Raw genomic sequence first — 18,800 nt, 5'->3', positions numbered from 1 at the left:
CCTTTTATAATTTTGTAAAGTGGAGGAGGAAGAGGAAGAAAAAGAAGAAGAAAAGGAGAAGAAGAAGAAAAAGGAAAAGAAGAAGAAGAAAGAAGGAAAAGGAAGGAGAAAAAGAGAAAGAAGAAAAATAGTATGAGAGAAAGAAGAAAAATAGTATGAAAGAGAGAGAAAAAGAAAGAAAGAAAGAAAGAAAGAAAGAAAGAAAGAAAGAAAGAAAGAAAGAAAGAAAGAAAGAAAGAAAGAAAGAAAGAAAGAAAGAAAGAAAGAAAGAAAGAAAGAAAACTTTTCATTTTTTTTTTTGGCTATAGGCACTAGAAACAGTGTCAAGTAGCAGTCAAGAGACCTAGGTGCTGATTCCAAATACAGCTAGTATGAGCACAAATAATGAATTCTGTGAAGTAGCCGATCATATTTGAATTGCTACTATTCAAAGTTATGATTATGTAAAGTAGGATAACCAAAATATGCAGTATAAATTCAAATAACATGACTACATCAACGAATTAATTAGTGGCACTAATTGGGGCCTAGTTCTATTATTACCTGTGTGACTTTAAGCAAATCATTTCTCCTCCCAGTGCCTCTGTTGCTTCACCTATAAAATGACAAGATTGGATTAGATGACTCTAAAGGTCCCTTTCATCTCTAAATTTGTGAACATTTTGCTTTGATTCTTAGTAGATACATTCTCATTGGTCCTAATAGATCAAGACAAAGAAACCACAGCCTAGATTTCTTTAGCATGAACATGGAAAGTAGAATCCAAGTATCATAGATTGGAATTTCTTTCTCTCTTCACATTATCTCCATAAATATGTGACAACTTCTATTATATATACTTTGGTTTCTTTTTAATAGTACATAGTATATTCAACATGTAACTTTCAAAATTGCCTTGTTTTTTTCTGACCTTCCTTCTCTTCCCTGATGTGAATTTTTAAAATAACACTTGTAATACATATTTTTCTTTTTTTAAGTCATCATTATTGTTAATTCCTCCCAATAGTTCCCTTTTCAAGAGTGAAAAACACAATTATTGTAGCAAGCATTATTCTATAAAATAAATCCACCTAATTGCTATAGTCAAAAATGTATGTTTCATTCTTCATCTTTGGTTTATTATTCTCTTGTCAGAAGATCAGTAGCATATTTCATGACTGGTCCTTTGGATTTGTGGCTGCCCTTTGCACTGATCAGAATAATGAATTCTTTCTGAGTAGTTTCCTTTACAATGTTGTTATTATATATTATTTTCCTGATACAGTTCACTTTACTCTGTATCAATTCATACCAGTCTTTCTAGGTTTCTCTATTATTATCTGTTTTATCATCTCTAATGACAATAATATTTTTTCACACCCACAAATTATAATTTGTTTAGCTATTTCTCACTTGATGGGTACCCACTTTGCTTCCAGTTCTTTGCTATAACAAAAGGAGTTGTCATAGCTTTTTGTAGCTATAGGTCTTATATGTTTTTATTTTTATCTCTTTGGTACATAGGCCTCTTGGTGGGTAAAAGGCTATGCACAATTTAAAGACTTTTAAAAATATATGGCAAAGCTGATTAAATGTTTTATTTGGTTGAGTATTACTTAGAAGAAGTGGAAGAGAATATTTCTTGTTCTCTTCTTTGGACAGAAATCTGGTAACATCCTTTTTCTTCACCTATAGACACTCCTCCAAACATTATTGAGCTTCCTTTGCCTTGGATCCATCACCTGACAAATAGAAACTTCTTGATAGCCTCGTATGCCTTCAGTTTATGGACATGTTCCATGAGGATCCTTTTATTCTTTTTTTGCTCCATTTCTCACATGCATTTTTAAAATATTTCCTCTCACTCATAAAAATATTTTTGTTTGAGATTATTAAAATTATTTTGATAGCATTTTATTTTTCCAAATACATGCGAATATAGTTTTCAACATTCATCTTTGCAAAATCTTGTATCCCAAATTTTTCTCCCTCTCTTCCCCTCTTCCCCCTTCCCAAAACAAAAAAGCAATCCAATATAGGTTAAATATGTGCATTTCTTCTAAACATATTTACATATTCGTCATGTTGAGGAAGAAAAATCAGATCAAAAAGAAAAAAAAAGAGAAAGAAAAAAAAATAAGCAAACAACAAAAAGTTGAAAATACCATACTTTGATCCACACCATAGTTCCTTCTCTGGAAATGGATAATACTTTCTATCACAAGTCTGTTAGAATTGTTGCCTTGAATTGTCACATTGTTGAAAAGAGCCAAGTCTATCACAGTTAATCATCAGATAATCTTGTTTCTATGTACAAACTTTTCTTGGTTCTGCTCACTTCACTTAGCATCAATTCATGTAATTCTTTCCAGAGTTTTCTGAAATCAGCCTGCTCATCATTTATTTCTTATAGAACAATAATATTCCATTATATTCAATAAATGTAATTTATTCAGCTTATCTCTAACTGACAGACATCCTTCTAATTTCCAGTTCCTTAACACTACAAAAAGAGCTGCTATAAATATTAAAAATAATTTTTAACATTCACTATTTTGGTTTTGGGTTTTAAGACTTTTTACAGACTTTATATATCAAAGCACACTAGAGGTAAGAGCACACTCATGGCTGCAACTACAGTACAAAGAAAGAATAGAGCACTTGAGTGACTTTGGGTGCTTTCCAGAGTGGTTGGACCAAATTATAGTTCCACCAACAGTGATCCAGCACGCTGCCTTCCCATAGCAACTCCAACAAATGTCACTTTCCTTTTTGGGCACATTTTGGCCCAAACAGGTATACCTATAAAGGTATAATACCAATAGGTATTAGATGGGCAATCTCAAAGTTTTGTTAATTTGTATTTTTCTAATTAATATTGATCTGGAGCATTTTCTCATATGACTATTGATCAATAGAATTCCCACCTAGAGAATTGCCTGTTTTATCCTTTAATCTTAACTACTGGGAAATTAAGACTCTCATTTTCATAAAAATATAGATAAACTTAGGTAGTGGTTCTTAGAACAATGGTTCTCAAACTTTGGGGTTTAGGATTCTTTTGCATGATTAAAAATAATAAGAATCCTCAAAGAACTTTTGTTTATGTGGGTTATATCTATTGATGGTTACTATATTAGAAATTAAATGGTATTATTATGAAAGATGAAAGTAGTTTTAATCTTACAAACCTTCTGAAAGGATCTGGGGACCTCCAGGATCCCCCAGACTTCACTTTGAAAATCTCTGGTATAGGAAACTTCCAGAAGAGGAAATTTTCACTAGCAGTGCAAGTCAGCAGCTTTTCTCTTAATTTATAGTTTTAGAGAATTGTTTGAGTCAATAAGAGCTTAAGTGACCTGCTCAGGATCACAGAGTCAGTGTGGGTGAGAAACAGAACTTTAAAGTTAGAGCTCCTTGACTACAACACTATCTACTATATTCTGTTTTATCTCATTAATAATAATGATGATGAAACTCATAATAACTTACTCATATGATAATTTATAATGTATTTGCCTTATAACAATCCTGTGAGGTAGATAGTAAAGATATTTTTGTTCCTATTTTAGAAATGAAGAAATTGTGACTCAAAGGAATAATTAGTTACTGAAAGAAGTGAGATTTGAAGTAGATACTGACTTCAAATTCATTCATCCTTCTATTATATTATACTTGTGTCTAATTTGGGGCACTAGTGTTTAGAAAATATCATGAAAAGATAATGGAGAGGAGAAATTATTAAGAGAACATGGCCTTTGGGAATAGTCTAATTGAGAGAGCTAGTCTGTAAGTCTGTAAGGAAAGAGAGAAAGTCTGTGTAAGGCAGTGTGGGAAGATGGAGATCAGTGGGCAAAGGACTCAAGCCAACTGAAATATTTTCCAGTGTCTTAATGGTAGAGGTAGTATAGCATGGTAGGTATGATGTTGCATTTTTAGTCATTAAGATTCGGGGTCAAATCTTGTCTTTGCCATTATATAATGACTCTAGACAAATCACTTAATTCAAATGCTAATAAGAGAAGTTTCTTAGGCTAGTTATTGTTTAATTTTGTCTTTATTCCAACCTGGTACACAGTGTACTCCCATTAGGAATTTATTAAATAAGTAAGTGAGCTTCTATGTTTACAGTTTCCTAGGACTTAATTTATAAATCAGACAAGTTGTAATCTGTGTTGGAAAAGGGAGTTCCCCAGAAGGGCATTTCCCTATAACTATCAGTTATTATCAGTGCAAACTTCTTTGGGGGAGGCTCAGGTTAAATATTAGGAAAACAATTCACTGGTCAATATCTGTCTGTGGTAGTTAACTTAGGGAGGTTGTGAGGTTTCCGGGAGGTTTTGTTTTTTGTTTCATTTTAATTCATAATTCATAATATCAGATAAAACAAATATTCTAAAATACAAAGAATGAAAAATAGGATTGAATTTAAAGACATTAATCTCTGTATGAACACTTTGTTTTTTAAAGTGTACATTAAACAACCCAACAATAACAAAATCATCCTGTATGTGTCCTTGTTTTGAATTTTAAAATTTTCCTCTATATTTTTTGCATTTTTTATATTTTGTCTTTTCTTATTTTTTTCTCTTTATTTTTTCTTTCCTTCATTCTTTCTTCTCTCCTTCCCTGTTTTCTATTTCTTTTTTCTCCCTCCCTCCCTCCCTTCCTACTTCTCTTCTCCCTCCTCTCTCCCTTACTCCCTCCTCTCTCTGTCTTTCCCTTTCTCTTTTCTTGCCTTTCTTCCTTCCTTCCTCCCTTTCCTTGCTTCCTTCCTCCCTTCCTTCCTTCCTTCTTCTTCCTTCTCTCCATTCTTCCTTTCTTTCATATCTCTATCACTTTCTTTTATTTTTTTATTTATTTTTTGCAAATTCTTTTTTATTTATTTTTTTATCATAGCTTTTTATTTACAAGATATATGCATGGGGAATTTTTCAGCATTGACAATGGCCAAACCTTTTGTTCCAATTTTTCAAACCCTTCTTCTCCTCATCCCCTCCCTCAGATGGCAGGTAGACCAATACATATTAAATATGTTAAAGTATATGTTAAATACAATATATGTATACATATCCATACAGTTATTTTGCTGCACAAAAATTGCACTTTGAAATAATGTACAATTAATCTGTGAAGGAAATCAAAAATGCAGGTGGACAAAAACAGAGGGATTGGAAATGCTATGCAGTGGTTCACACTCATTTCCCAGAGTTCTTTTGCTGGGTGTGGTTGGTTCTATTCATTATTGAACAAATGGAACTGATTTGGTTCATCTCATTGTTGAAGAGAGCTCTGTCCATCAGAATTGATCATCATATAGTATTGTTGTTGAAGTATATAATGATCTCCTGGTCCTGCTCATTTCATTCAGCATCAGTTTATGTAAGTCTCTCCAGGCCTTTCTGAAATCACCCTGCTGGTCATTTCTTACAGAACAATAATATTCCATAATATTCATATACTACAATTTATTCAGCCATTTTCCAATTGATGGGCATCCACCCAGTTTCCAGTTTCTAGCCACTACAAAGAGGGCTGCCACAAACATTTTTCCATATACAGGTCCCTTTTCCTTTTTTAAGATCTCTTTGCTGGATCAAAGGGTATGCACAGTTTGACAACTTTTTGAGCATAGTTCCAAATCGCTCTCCAGAATGATGGGATCCATTTACAACTCCACCAACAATGTTATCAGTATCCCAGTTTTTCCACATCCCCTCCAACATTCATCACTATCTTTTCCTATCATCTTAGCCAATCTGACAGGTGTGTAATGGTATCTCAGAGTTGTCTTAATTTGCAGTTCTCTGACCAATGATTTGGAACACCTTTTCATATGACTAGAAATAGTTTCAATTCCATCATCTAAAATTGTTAATATCCTTTGACCATTTATCAATTGGAGAATGGCTTGATTTCTTATAAATTAGAGCCAATTCTCTATATATTTGGAAATGAGGCCTTTATCAGAACCTTTAACTGTAAAGATGCTTTCCTAGTTTACTGCTTCTCTTCTAATCTTGTCTGCATTAGTTTTGTTTGTACAAAAACTTTTCAATTTGATATAATCAAATTTCTCTATTTTGTGATCAGTAATGATCTCTAGTTCTTCTTTGGTCATAAATTCCTTCCTCTTCCACAGGTCTGAGAGGTAAACTATCCTATGTTCCTCCAATTTATTTATAATCTCATTCTTTATGCCTAGGTCATGAACCCATTTTGACCTTATCTTGGTATACTGTGTTAAGTGTGAGTCAATGCCTAGTTTCTGCCATACTAATTTCCAATTTTCCCAACAATTTTTGTCAAATAATGCGTTCTTACCCTCAAAACTGGGGTCTTTGGGTTTGTCCAACACTAGATTATTAAAGTTATTGGCTGTTTTGTCCTTTGAACCTAACCTATTCCACTGATCAACTAGTCTATTTCTTAGCCAATACAAAATGGTTTTGGTAACTGCTGCTTCATAACAAAGTTTTAGATCTGGTACAGCTAGGCCACCTTTATTTGATTCTTTTTTTATTAGTTCCCTTGAAAGTCTTGACCTTTTGTTCTTCCAGATGAATTTTGTTATTTTTTCTAGATCATTAAAATAGTTTTTTGGGAGTCTGATTGGTATAGCACTAAATACATAGATTATTTTAGGTAGTATTGTCATCTTTATTATATTTGCTTGCCCTATCCAAGAGCTCTTGATATTTTTCCAATTCGTCAGATCTGACTTTATTTGTGTGGAAAGTGTTTTGTAGTTTTGCTCATATATTTTCTGACTTTCCCTTGGCAGATAGATTCCCAAATATTTTATACTATCGGCAGTTACTTTAAATGGAATTTCTTTTTGTAACTCTAACTGTTGGATTTTGTTAGTGATATTATAAGAATGCTGATGACTTATGTGAGTTTATTTTATATCCTGCAACTTCGCTAAGTTACTAAGGAAATGATATTTCCTTTTAATGTCTCTCCCCAACCAACCTTGGTAGTAATCTTTTGTAAAAAAAATAAATAAATAAGTTTAAATGTCAAACAAAACAAAAAATGTCTAAATACATTGACAATGTTTAAAAATGTATGCCCATTTTGTACCTATATTTCATCATTTTTTTTTTTGCCATTATGCAAGTACAAGGCATATTTCATCACCAATCTCAGGAAACCAAAAATTATTACTGCATTGATCAGAAGATAAGATAACCAGTTTGACCACTGGAATTCACCAACCTTGAAGGCAAATCTGAAGAGAGTAAAAGAGGGTAGTTTGGGGAGAGGGTAGTTCAAATGACCTTGAGGTCTGTTCCAGGCCTATTTTCTACAGCTCCCTAAGTCCAGGTGGGATTCAAAGGCAACAAGTGGTGACATGTTACTGGCAAAGCAGGAAAGAGGCTTCCAGGGGGTGCTTTCACCTGAAGCTATATTAATTGGAGCATTACATAAAGACAGGTTGGGGGGCAGTGAGGGAAGATTGCTGCTGAAGGAACAACAGATGCCATTCATTCCTGCTTCACAAATTGCACTGGGACTATAAGTCAAATTCCTTCTCTTGATGATCAGTGCCCAAGTTGGGCCTTTCACCTAAGAAATGTTATGAATGTGCTGGGGGGAAAACAGTCATATTGATTGAATGACTGCCCTTCAAGTATGTAAGATTTGGACAAAATCCTCTTATTTTTAAACCATAACATGATCATGAACTAGTTCAGTCAACCAGCACCCCCTGGGAGAGAGAGAAGTCAAGAGGAACAGCTCTATTCTTCTGAAGAGGAAATGAGACATAACACAGAGAGATTAGACAGTTTCCCAAGCTCAAATGGAATTTTGGTTCAGAGGAAGAATTTTAATTCACTCTATGTTCTGGACTACTTGTGAAAGCCATATTTGTCAAAGGTCATAACTTTATTTTTAAATAAATCATTTATCAATATTAATCAACTAAATCAATATTTAATCAATTATCAATAATATTTTTTTAAATTATCAATTTATTTTTTGATTATTTAAGCTATTATTTTAATCAATGATATGATAATTAACATTAATAATAATAATGGTCATTTACATAATTTTTAAAACATTTGCAAAGCATTTCTAGGATCATAGATTTAGAGCAGTAAGATACCTTCAAGGTCATTCTGTTAAAACCCCTCATTTCATAAATGAAGAGATAGAGGCACAAAAAACCAAAGTAATTTGCCTAATCATTATATAAGGGCATTTAGGAGATGCAGTTAACAGAAACCTGGAGTTAGAAATACTCATCTTCCTAAGTTCAAATCTGACCTCAGATACTTGTTAGTTGTATGACACGGGCCAAAACACTTAGCCCTCTTTGCCTCAGTTTCCTCATCTGTAAAATGAACTGGAGGAAAAAATGACAAACCACTCTAATATCTCTGCCAAGAAAATCCCAAATCGTATCACAAAGAGTCAGACACAACTGCACAATGACAAAAAATTTTTATGATAACCTTTCCTCAATCTTTAAGCTTTCTGCTGCTTTTGACATTCTTGACAACCCCTTCCTATTGGCTATTCTCCTTCCCTTGGTTCTAGAGCATAGATACCTCTCTTAGTTCTGTAAACTTTCCTCTTCTGCATCCTCTGCCCTGATCCCTAAAGTATTTGTTCCCAGTAGACTTCCAGACTCATGCCTTTTCTCAGAATATACTGAGAATGCTCCTCTTCTCTCTCTTGGCATATTGAATCCCTTTCCATCCTTTAAAGAATAATTCAAATATCACTTTCTGCATGATCTTCCCATTACATCTTATCATGCAATGTTCATATGTCATAAGTATCTCTTTACACCTTATACTTTTAGTAGACTATAAACATCATGAGGGCACAGATCATGTGTTACTTAGATTTAGTAACATTCCCACTTCTTAACATAGTGCCATACACAGACACTTAATAAATGTGTATTGAACGAATGACTGAATCATAAATTCTTGATATATCCATCAGAACAACTATAAAATTGGTTGACATGGCCAAGATCTAAAAAAAAAAATCAAGCTATACCCAATAATAGAAATCAGAAAATGAAGCTCAACTCAAATGAATATATTGTTTCTCCACAGTTCCTTCAAATCATACTTCAGTAAAAAAAAATTTCCTCTAGCTAACAATCTTATCACATTTATATATACTTAAGGAGCATCAAAGAAGAGAAGCGAGAGGGAGAAGAATTCATGTTCAAGGTTAATGTATGATTTAATGCTGGTTCAAGTTAAATATTAATTTGGGAAAAGCAGCTTTAAAAATCAAGTCAATCTTGAGTTGGTCCAAGAGTTATCAGTGCAAAAATACTGAAGCAAAAAAGCAGGCCATATGACTGAGGCAAATAAGGATTGCAAGAAAATGCACCTTTGGGAAATGACAAAACCCTTCCAAAAAGCAACTTATGTCTTTTCCCTTATTCCTGGATTTCTTTTCAAAATAGGCGATGACCATTGTTTTTACATTTCTGGAACTGAGGATGTGTGTGTGTGTGTGTGTGTGTGTGTGTGTGTGTGTGTGTGTGTGTGCTAGTTCTCTTTACTTAAAAACATTTTTAAAATTATTTTTTAACTTTAAAATTTTTTTGTGCTCCAAATTTTCTTTCTGCTTCTTGTCCCTCTTCTACTCACTGAGAAATCAAGCAATATGATTTTCATTATACATGTGAAATCATTCAAAACTTATTTTCTTATTAGTCATGTTTCAAAAAAGCAAGAAAAATAATGAAAATTATACTTTTGTTTGCGCTCAGGATTCACCATTTCATCATGAGTCCTAAATCATCTTGGGCCATTGAATTGTTCAGAGTAGCTAAAACTTTCACTTTAGAAGACCTGATTTCAAAACTAGGCTCTTTCACCTACTAGCTATGCTACTAGTTATGATTTTGTTGTAGTGGAGATAATACTCACCATGTATAAGAATGGGAGTCATTGGGTCAAGAAATCAATTACTTCAACCTGTCCCTACTCCCACCCCTTAGAGTGATAAGATACTAAGCTCTGGTACCTTAAGCAGGTAGGTGAGAATGAAGTGACTAACCAAAGGTGCCATTGATAGTCAGTGGGCAGAACCAAAATTCAAACATATCTTCGGCCCTGATTTAAAATGTGGCTGAATTTTCTATGACCTTCAGGAACATTACACACACACACACTCACACACATACCATATTTATTTTATCACTTTATAGATACCTCATCTCATTCTGAGGAGTCAGAAAATTTCCTTGCCCAGCATGAACCTTCACTTTATTAATCAAACTTGTCTTTGAATAACATATTGTATCAAGAAGTCATATTTATCTTAAGAGAATGAAAATTTGCTACCTTTGAAGAACGGGCTTCATTCAGAAGTACAGGCTTGCAGACTTCCAAGTCCCAGTCTAGGTCTGAAGAAAAGTATGTTATGCAAGAGTATTGACAAAAATGAAATTATCCCTACCTCATGGAAACTCATGTTTTACTGAAGACATATATCTTTCTTTATTATAACTTTTTATTGACATTACATATGCAAGGGTAATTTATCAACATTGTCCCTTGCACTCACTTCTGTTCTGATTTTTCCCTTTCCTCCCTCTACCATCTCCCCAGATGGCAGGCAGTCTTATACATGTTAAATGTGTTATAATATATCCTAGATACAATCATATAATATATCTTAAAAGACAATGTGTTACAATGGAATAAGGGTTAGATTTAATTTCAGAAGATGAGAACAAATTATGGGAGGTTTTATAATTCTTAATGGGTCTTAGCTTTTATCTAATGTAGGCAGGCTGTTTTTGACTTCATCAAACAGGACAGTTTCATTGAGGATAAATTTTAGGTGTTTGTTCTTTATATCTTTCAAATGCAAAATGTATTTCAAAGTAAATAAAGGTTTCTAAATCACTTTAAATATAGAATTTGATCCAAGTTGGTTTAATCTTACTTGGATATGTGGGTGATATGAAGATTAAAGAGTTGAATAAAGCTGAACATACACAATATACCAGAAGTTCAGAAACTCTAATCTCAATTCTTCCATAAATTGGTGTATGATTTTGGGCAAGTCATTTTTCTCATTTAAAAGAAAAGGATTGGACTAGAACAGGAGTTCTGTACCTTTCTTATATAATAAATCCTTCTGGCAACCTGGTGAAAATATGGACCTCTTCTCAGAATAATATTTTTATCTATGTGTGGTGATGTACACTTTTCTTTCTTTATTCTGCTGAGGAAATTGGGGTTAAGTGACTTACCTAGGGTCACACAAACCAGGATGTGTTAAGTGTCTGAGGTCAGATTTGAATTCAGGTCCTCCTGACTTCAAGGCTAGTGCTCTATCCACTGAGCCACCTAGCTGCCCCAGTATATACTTTTAATACCAGACAGCTAAGAAGCCAAGAATGGTGGATCTCTTAAACTCAGGAGTTCTGTACTTAACTAGGCTGTGCCTTAATCAAGTTTGGCATCTAAAAGATGAGCTTTATGAGGGTTTGTTCCTCAGACCATCTAAAGAGAGGCAAACTGGGTCAGGTCAAAAACAGAGTAGGTCAAAGTTCTTGGTTAGTGGGATTGTATCCTTGAATATTACCAAGAAACTTCCAGTCTTGACAAAATAGGAAGACCTAATTTAAAAATATATATACTTAAAAATCTGGCCTCTGACACTTAACACATCCTAGCTGTGTGACCTGGGCAAGTCACTTAACTCTAATTGCCTCAGCAAAAAAAAGCATAAAATGCAATATATGTAATTCCAAAGGAAACTAATCATGTTGAAAGATATTTCTTGAAATATTTTAAAAATAAACCTGTAGAGTAGATGATTTTTATAATCTCAGATAGAGCTAACACAATAGTGATAGAACAACTTATTTCAATTCTAGAATTTCCTCCCCTTTTTTCGAGGTATGAGGAAAGTGAGAGGCAGCATAATAAAGTCAGTAGAATATTGAATCAGAAGTCAGGGAGCCTGGGCTTAAATTCTGCTTCTGACATTTAACAGCTGTGTGACAATAGTTTCTTCTTGTTGTTCAGTCATTTTTCAGTCATGTCCAACTCTTCATGAGTCCATCTGGGGTTTTCTTGAGAGAGATACTGGAATGGTTTGGCATGTCCTTCTCCAGTTCATCTTCCAGATGAGGAAACTGAGGCATAGAGAGTTAACTGACTTGCTCAGGGTCATACAGTTATAGTCAGGCTGGATTTGAACTCAGTAAGATGAGACTTCTTGACTTCAGACCAACGCTATCCCACTGCACCAACTAGCTATCTTTGTGTGTCCACAGGCAAGATATTTAACTTTTTATAGCCTCAGGCATATCTGTATGGCTTGCTTATTTAGAAAAATATAGACAGGTTATGCTCTGAGTTGTCAAGAAAGTTCTCAGAAAGATGAAACCACAGAGCCTTGACATATTGAAGGACAGAGAATGTAATGAGAAAAGTGTTTTTGATGAGTAGGGGATGTTTGATCAGGACCAAATAACTCTTTCAACTCTGAGATTTGGTGACTCTGAAGTAGGAATTTGGGAAGATCCCATGCTGCCAGCTCACAATTTAAGCCTTCACTTTATTCTAAGTTAGTGACCTGCTTAGAAAATAAGGTACAAGTAGAGAACTAATGTATCCACAATGCAGGTGTTCAGTTGCCCTGAGAGCTCCCTGAACATCTTATTCCTTTGCCAACAAATCTCACTCTAATGAATAGTAGATTGTCTCTCCCACCCCACAATCAAGAGAAATCATCTCCTGCTAACTCTGAGATCAGAGGAACAAAGTTCCAGGAATATTTGCTAAAACTAGCCAATCAAAATTTCATATTCACATTTTAGTTGACACCTTTCCAGAATTCCTTCTTGATTGCTTTGTTTACACACTGAAGCATCTCCTTTTTCATCCAACTCCATTGAGTTTAAAATGCATTTGGTATGGGTGGAACAAGCCAAAAGCCAGGAGAGTCTCACAATCCATGGCTTAACCATTCCATATGACAGTGACCTTTTCATGGCAAAGTATTGGGGGGAAAGGGAGTAAGGAGGAGGAGAGGCACCAATTGAATAATTGATCATTGAATCAGATCAGATTACATGAATTGAAAAAAAAAACCTATGGTACCTCAGGGAAAGAAGGGTAGGGAAAGTGCTGTAACATCAAATACTTTACAGATGCCTTTAGTCAAAGGCCTGGGTGGACCATGGCAAGGCAAGCAATGGGTGTGAGAGAATTCTTTTCAGTCAGAGGAATCTGCTGTAGTTAATCCCTGGTGTCTTGATGATTCTTTGAATCAAACCATGATTTATGAGGAAATGAGATGCCATCTTAGCATGGAGGGATGTTCTGGAAAGAAAAGTTTATTTAAGGACACTAAGTTCATACACAGTGATAAGTCCACTGTTAATCCCCAGTCATATCATTTCTGGAGAAGTCACTTATGAGTGCCCTCTTTTAGAAAGGGCATTGATTAATTAGAAAATGTAAGAAAGCAACCAGGATAGTAAAAGGATCCCAAAACACACTATAAAAAAATTGTTAAATGATTTATAGCTGTTTAATCTAGAAAAGAGTAGAAATTGGAATGGAGACATAATGATTGCCTTCAAGAATATAAAGAAATCTAGTAAAAACATCAATGAAAAAATAAGACTTTTAGAATATTCAGATATCACTTCACCAAGTAATAACAAAGGCTGACAATAGATATATACATATCACTGGGTTTGTCAAAGGTAACTTAAAATAGTTTATTTTCTGATGGAGTCTATGAAGGGAATAGCAAGATGGCACAGTAGATAGAACAGCGAGTTTCCTCTTTCTGAGTTCAAATCTAGCCTCAGACACTTACTAGCTGTGTGACCCTGGGCAAGTCACTTAACCTTATTTGCTTAAAGTTTGTGAAATAAACTGTGAAATTTCTCCAGTATCTTTGCCAAGAAAACCCCAAATGGGATCAAGAAGAGTTGGACATGATTGAAAGTGAGTGAACAACAAAAGAAAGGAGAATATCAAAAGTATAATCAAAAAAGTCCTTCAAGGGTAAACATGTGAATGCAGACAATAACATGTAGAGAAAAAAATTGTTAAATGGCTGAATTCTGAATTATAAAAATAAGAAAAAAAAAGGATTTTTATGGCAATTCAGGACCAAGTCATTAAAAATTAGGGTAATTCTTAAGAAGTTTAATCAATGCAAGGGATCAAATGAAACTATGCAACACATCCCCAAAGGATACCCATCCTTCCATTTATCTTCCATTTATCAAACCATTCTTTCTATCAAGGGCCCCATCATTCTTTTAATACCCGAAGCTCAGAACCTTAATATTTTCCTGGATTCCTTACTCTCTTTCACCCCACATAACTGTGGAATTGTCAAATCTCTCTATATACAGCATCTCTCACTCTTCCCCCTTCTCTCTCCTCATATGACTATCATCTTAGTTTGGTTTCTCATCACTTTTTATCTGGACTATTGTTATGGCTTCCTAATTGATCTTTCTGCCTTGATAGTGAATAATAATAGATAGCTATTATTTATATATGCTTCAAGGTTTGCAAAACACTTTATACATGTTAATTTATTTGATCCCTCACACTAGGCAGTTTTACACTTTACATTTTACAAGCTTCCATAGTGATTTTCCTTAGGCACAGCCCTGACCATGTCCATCTACTACTCAATAAATTTCAGTGTATCCCTATTGCTTCTAGGATCAAACACAAACCCTTCTGTTTTGCATTTAAAGTCCTTTAGAATTGAACCCCAACATATCTTTCCAGTCCCATTATACATTACTCTCTTTTCCACAATCTACAATTGAGCTAAACTGGTGTCCCTCCTTACGTAAAGCACTATTATGTCCCACCTATGAACCTTTGCATTGGTCATGTTCCATATCTCATATATATTCTTTCTTTGCCTGCACATCATGAATTCCTTATTTCCTTCAAAACAGCTCAAGCTCAAATTTCCACATAATATCTGACTTTATTCTGAACTGCTAGCATCCTCCTTCTTTAATTACCTTGTATTTAACTATTTAGTATTTATTATGAAAATATTTATATGTGTACATGTCATCTTGTCTTACTGGAGTTGTCAGGAAAATCTCTTTAAAGAGTCTACAGAAAGAAGATGAACTATCTCCCAGTACTTTTATCTGATTACAACAGGCAGTCATTTTATCCATCTGTACAATAATCTGCAGAATATTAAATGTGATAAAATTTTGTCTCAACGTCAGTTCTATTTCAAAATATGATGGCTACTAAGTCATCTACTACTTAGAATCTACTAAGCTACTAAGTATCTAAGTCAGGATTCAGAACAGATCTTTCTGATTCCAAGGATAGCACCCAAGAGAGCTGAACTAAGACAAATAGGTGGGAGTTCAAAGATGTAAATTTTAGCTCAACATTATGAAAGAATTTCTTAGCAGTTGGGGTTTTCTAATAGTAGACTGATGCATCCAGTGTCAAAGAATTTCTAGTCATGAAAGGTATACAAAAGGAGGTTGGATGATCTATTTGAGTATATTGAAGAGAGGACTCAATTCAGATAATTTTTTTTTTCCAACTAGCTGACCTTTAAGTTTCGTTCTGCTTTTAAATTCTGTGATTCTCTGATCTCAGGAGAGAATGACTACTTTTTTGAGACTTCAAAGACAAGATCAATGTTTTTACTTCTATTTTTAGATAGAATTTGATGTGCCTGGATAACTGATGACAGAAGTACAATTTGACTGAAAGAAAAATGAAGAAAAAAAATCTGCTATCAAGAATGATGGACAATATTTTGACCTTGGGATTTCAGTGAGAGACTAAGGGAACTCTGATTCAAGAAATGAATGGATGGATGGGTGGATGGATAGATGAATAAATAAAAAGCATTTATTAGTCATTTAGAATTCAGAAAAAATATTCTGGAGAAAATATTTAATTCATACAATGTCAGAGCTGGAAGGGACCTTAATAATCATCTTAATTCAATATTTTCATTTAACAAGTTAGTCTCAGAGAAGTCCAATGACTTGCCTAAATCCATGTGTGTAATGAGAGAGAAGGTTCAAATCTGGACATTTCAATGCCAAATCCTGTATTTTCTGTACTATGCCAAGAAATATTTGTAAAGTACATGTGTGTATGTGTGAGTGTGTGAGAATGTGCATAGTTGGTATGTGACTAGATGTTTAGAATACAAAATTATCCCAAGGAACTTAAAATTTACAAGAAAGAATAAATATGATATGAACACATATAAGTGAAAGTAAAATGAATGAATTATATGTGGCATAATAAAGTACCAAACCTATAGTCAAGAAGATTGAGTTCAAATCCAGCTCCATAAACCAACTAATCGGGTGATCCTGGGGAAGTCACTTCATCTAAGGCTGCCTCAATTTCCCTATCTGTAAAATGGAAATAATAGTAAGTACCTATCTCTTGTTGTGATTTTAAATGAAATTATATTTATAAGATGTTTTATAAACATTAAATGTCTTGAAAAATGCTAGCCTCTATTATTACTTTCCAGCTACTGTATAAGCATTGGAGTTAGAAATACAAACAAATGAGACAACCTCTGCCCTTAAAAAACTTATATTCTAATAGAGGAACAAAAAACCTATAGGTCTTTGGTTTGGGTAATCCAGAAAGGTAAGCTGATCCACAGAGTAGTCAATTTATACTCCTTTTCCAAAAATAATCCAAAAATTATTGCTCACCTAGAGCAAGAAATGAAAACTGGGCCAGGGACACATAGGTAGGCTTTGGTTAGCATAAGAAGGTGAAGGACTACAATCGGCTTGATACATCAGGCTAGGTAAATTTTAAGTAATATTAATCAAGATAATTGGTAAAAGCATCATCTCCTGTCTCTTGAAAAGAGGCATAAATGAATGGCGTATTCCAGGCATTGAAAACAGTCTGCAAAGATGCATTGAGGGCAGAAACAGCTATTTGAATCCTGGGAACAGGAAATAGTCCAATTTAATCAATCAACTAATAATTAATAAACATTTATTAAGTACCCTCCATGAGCCAGCAGCAGTGCTAAAAACTAAAAATATAAAGGACTTTACAATCTAATAGGGGAAATAATGTGCAAAGGAATATATACAAAGCAAGCTACATTCAGGATAAATAGGAAATAATTAACTGAGAGAAGACACTAGAATGAAGCAAGTTTGGGAAAGACTTCCTGTCTTCCTGTAAAAGGTGGAATGTTAGTTGTAACTTAAAGGAATCAAAGGAGATAAGTAGGCTAAAGAGAAAAGGGAAAGTGATCCAGGTATGGGGAACACGCAGAGAAAATACAGAGAACCAAGAATCAATCAATCAATCCTTAAGCATTTATTAAGTGCTTATTATATGTCAGTCACTGAGCTAGATGCAGGGAATAAAAAGACAAAAAATGAAGCAGAATGGCCTGAAGGTATATTCTGATGGGGGAGACAACATATAGATGAAAAAGCACTTGCAAAATGAAAAAAAAGTAATTTTGGTGAGGAGAAGTCTAGCAGCTTGGGGAAAGGGGAAAGAAAGGCTTCTTCAGGAGGTGGTACTTAAGAGCTGAGTTTTGAAGAAAACAAGGAATACTCTGAGGTGGAGGTGAGGAAGGAATACATTCTAGGAAGAGGGCACAGTCAAATGCAAAGGAGCAGCATATGAAACCTTAAAATGTAAAATGTGTGGATGGGAATAATGTGAGATAAGACTGGAAATGCAGGTTGGAGTTAGGTGATAGAGGACTTTAAATACCAGGAAGTTAAATTAGTAAAATCCTAATTGGAGGCAGATTGGTGGACTGGATGACTTCTTAAGAGTCCCATTTGTTCCTCTGATTCCATGACTCAGACTTTGAGCCATATCACTGTTCCCAGCCTTATACTCCTTAGACACATGGGAGTCTGTACTTTCACAAACTGTACTCAGTCTAGACCCCATGGCATTTCTATGGGGTGGGGATAGAATTGAAGTTTGATTCCCACTGAAAGCATGGAAACTGACTCATAGTCTAGGTGAGTCATCCTTTAAAACCTTAGTATGAGTCAATCAATGGAATAAAAGGAGAATCACAGGGCTTTGTTGTGTGTTGTTTGTTGTTGTTGTTTAGCTTGAAAGGACTTTGGAATTCCAGTCCAATCCCCTGTGGACTTTTCCCGGGATAACCCTTTTTTTATATATCGAGATTACTAGGGGCTCAGAATTGCTTCCCAAATGCAGAGTCCTCCATGGGGACTCTAGTCCAAGGCTACACAACCCTTCCATCCAGCTGCTTTCCCATCCCCACCTCAGTGGGACCTCTGACTACCATGCTTTGGAATCCAATTCCCATGCACCCTAGACAATCAATTTGAACTATCCATATTTAGATACATTTACTTGTAAATACAGAATCAGTTCTGAGGAGCCAACTCAAAGCCCTTAGTTCTTTACAATCAGTCAACAAGCATTTATTAAGCCCTTATCGTGACCCAGGCACTGTGCTAGGAGCTGAGGATACAGAGAAAGGCAAAAACACAGTCCCTGTCCTCAAGGAGTTTACATTCTAATCAAGATGATGGAAGGAAGAAAAAGCATATGAACAACAATGTATATATATATATATATATATATCATGTACTAAGTATTTGGAAGGGGATGCCAGAAGTTAATCATTAACAGCGGATGGTTGGAGTAGGGATGGAGGTGGTTTGGGACTGGGAAAAAATTTCCTATTCAAGGTAGGTAGGTCGACCTTAAGCTAAAGTATTAATAGACAACAAGAAAGCCAGCAGGTCAAGCAGAGTTGGAAGAACATCTCTCTGTCCACACTTTTTCACAACTTGTTGT

The sequence above is a fragment of the Antechinus flavipes genome, chromosome 3, assembly GCF_016432865.1.
Source record: "Antechinus flavipes isolate AdamAnt ecotype Samford, QLD, Australia chromosome 3, AdamAnt_v2, whole genome shotgun sequence".
In the NCBI taxonomy this organism is placed as follows: Eukaryota; Metazoa; Chordata; class Mammalia; order Dasyuromorphia; family Dasyuridae; genus Antechinus; species Antechinus flavipes.
Note: the sequence above shows the minus strand (reverse complement) of the source record.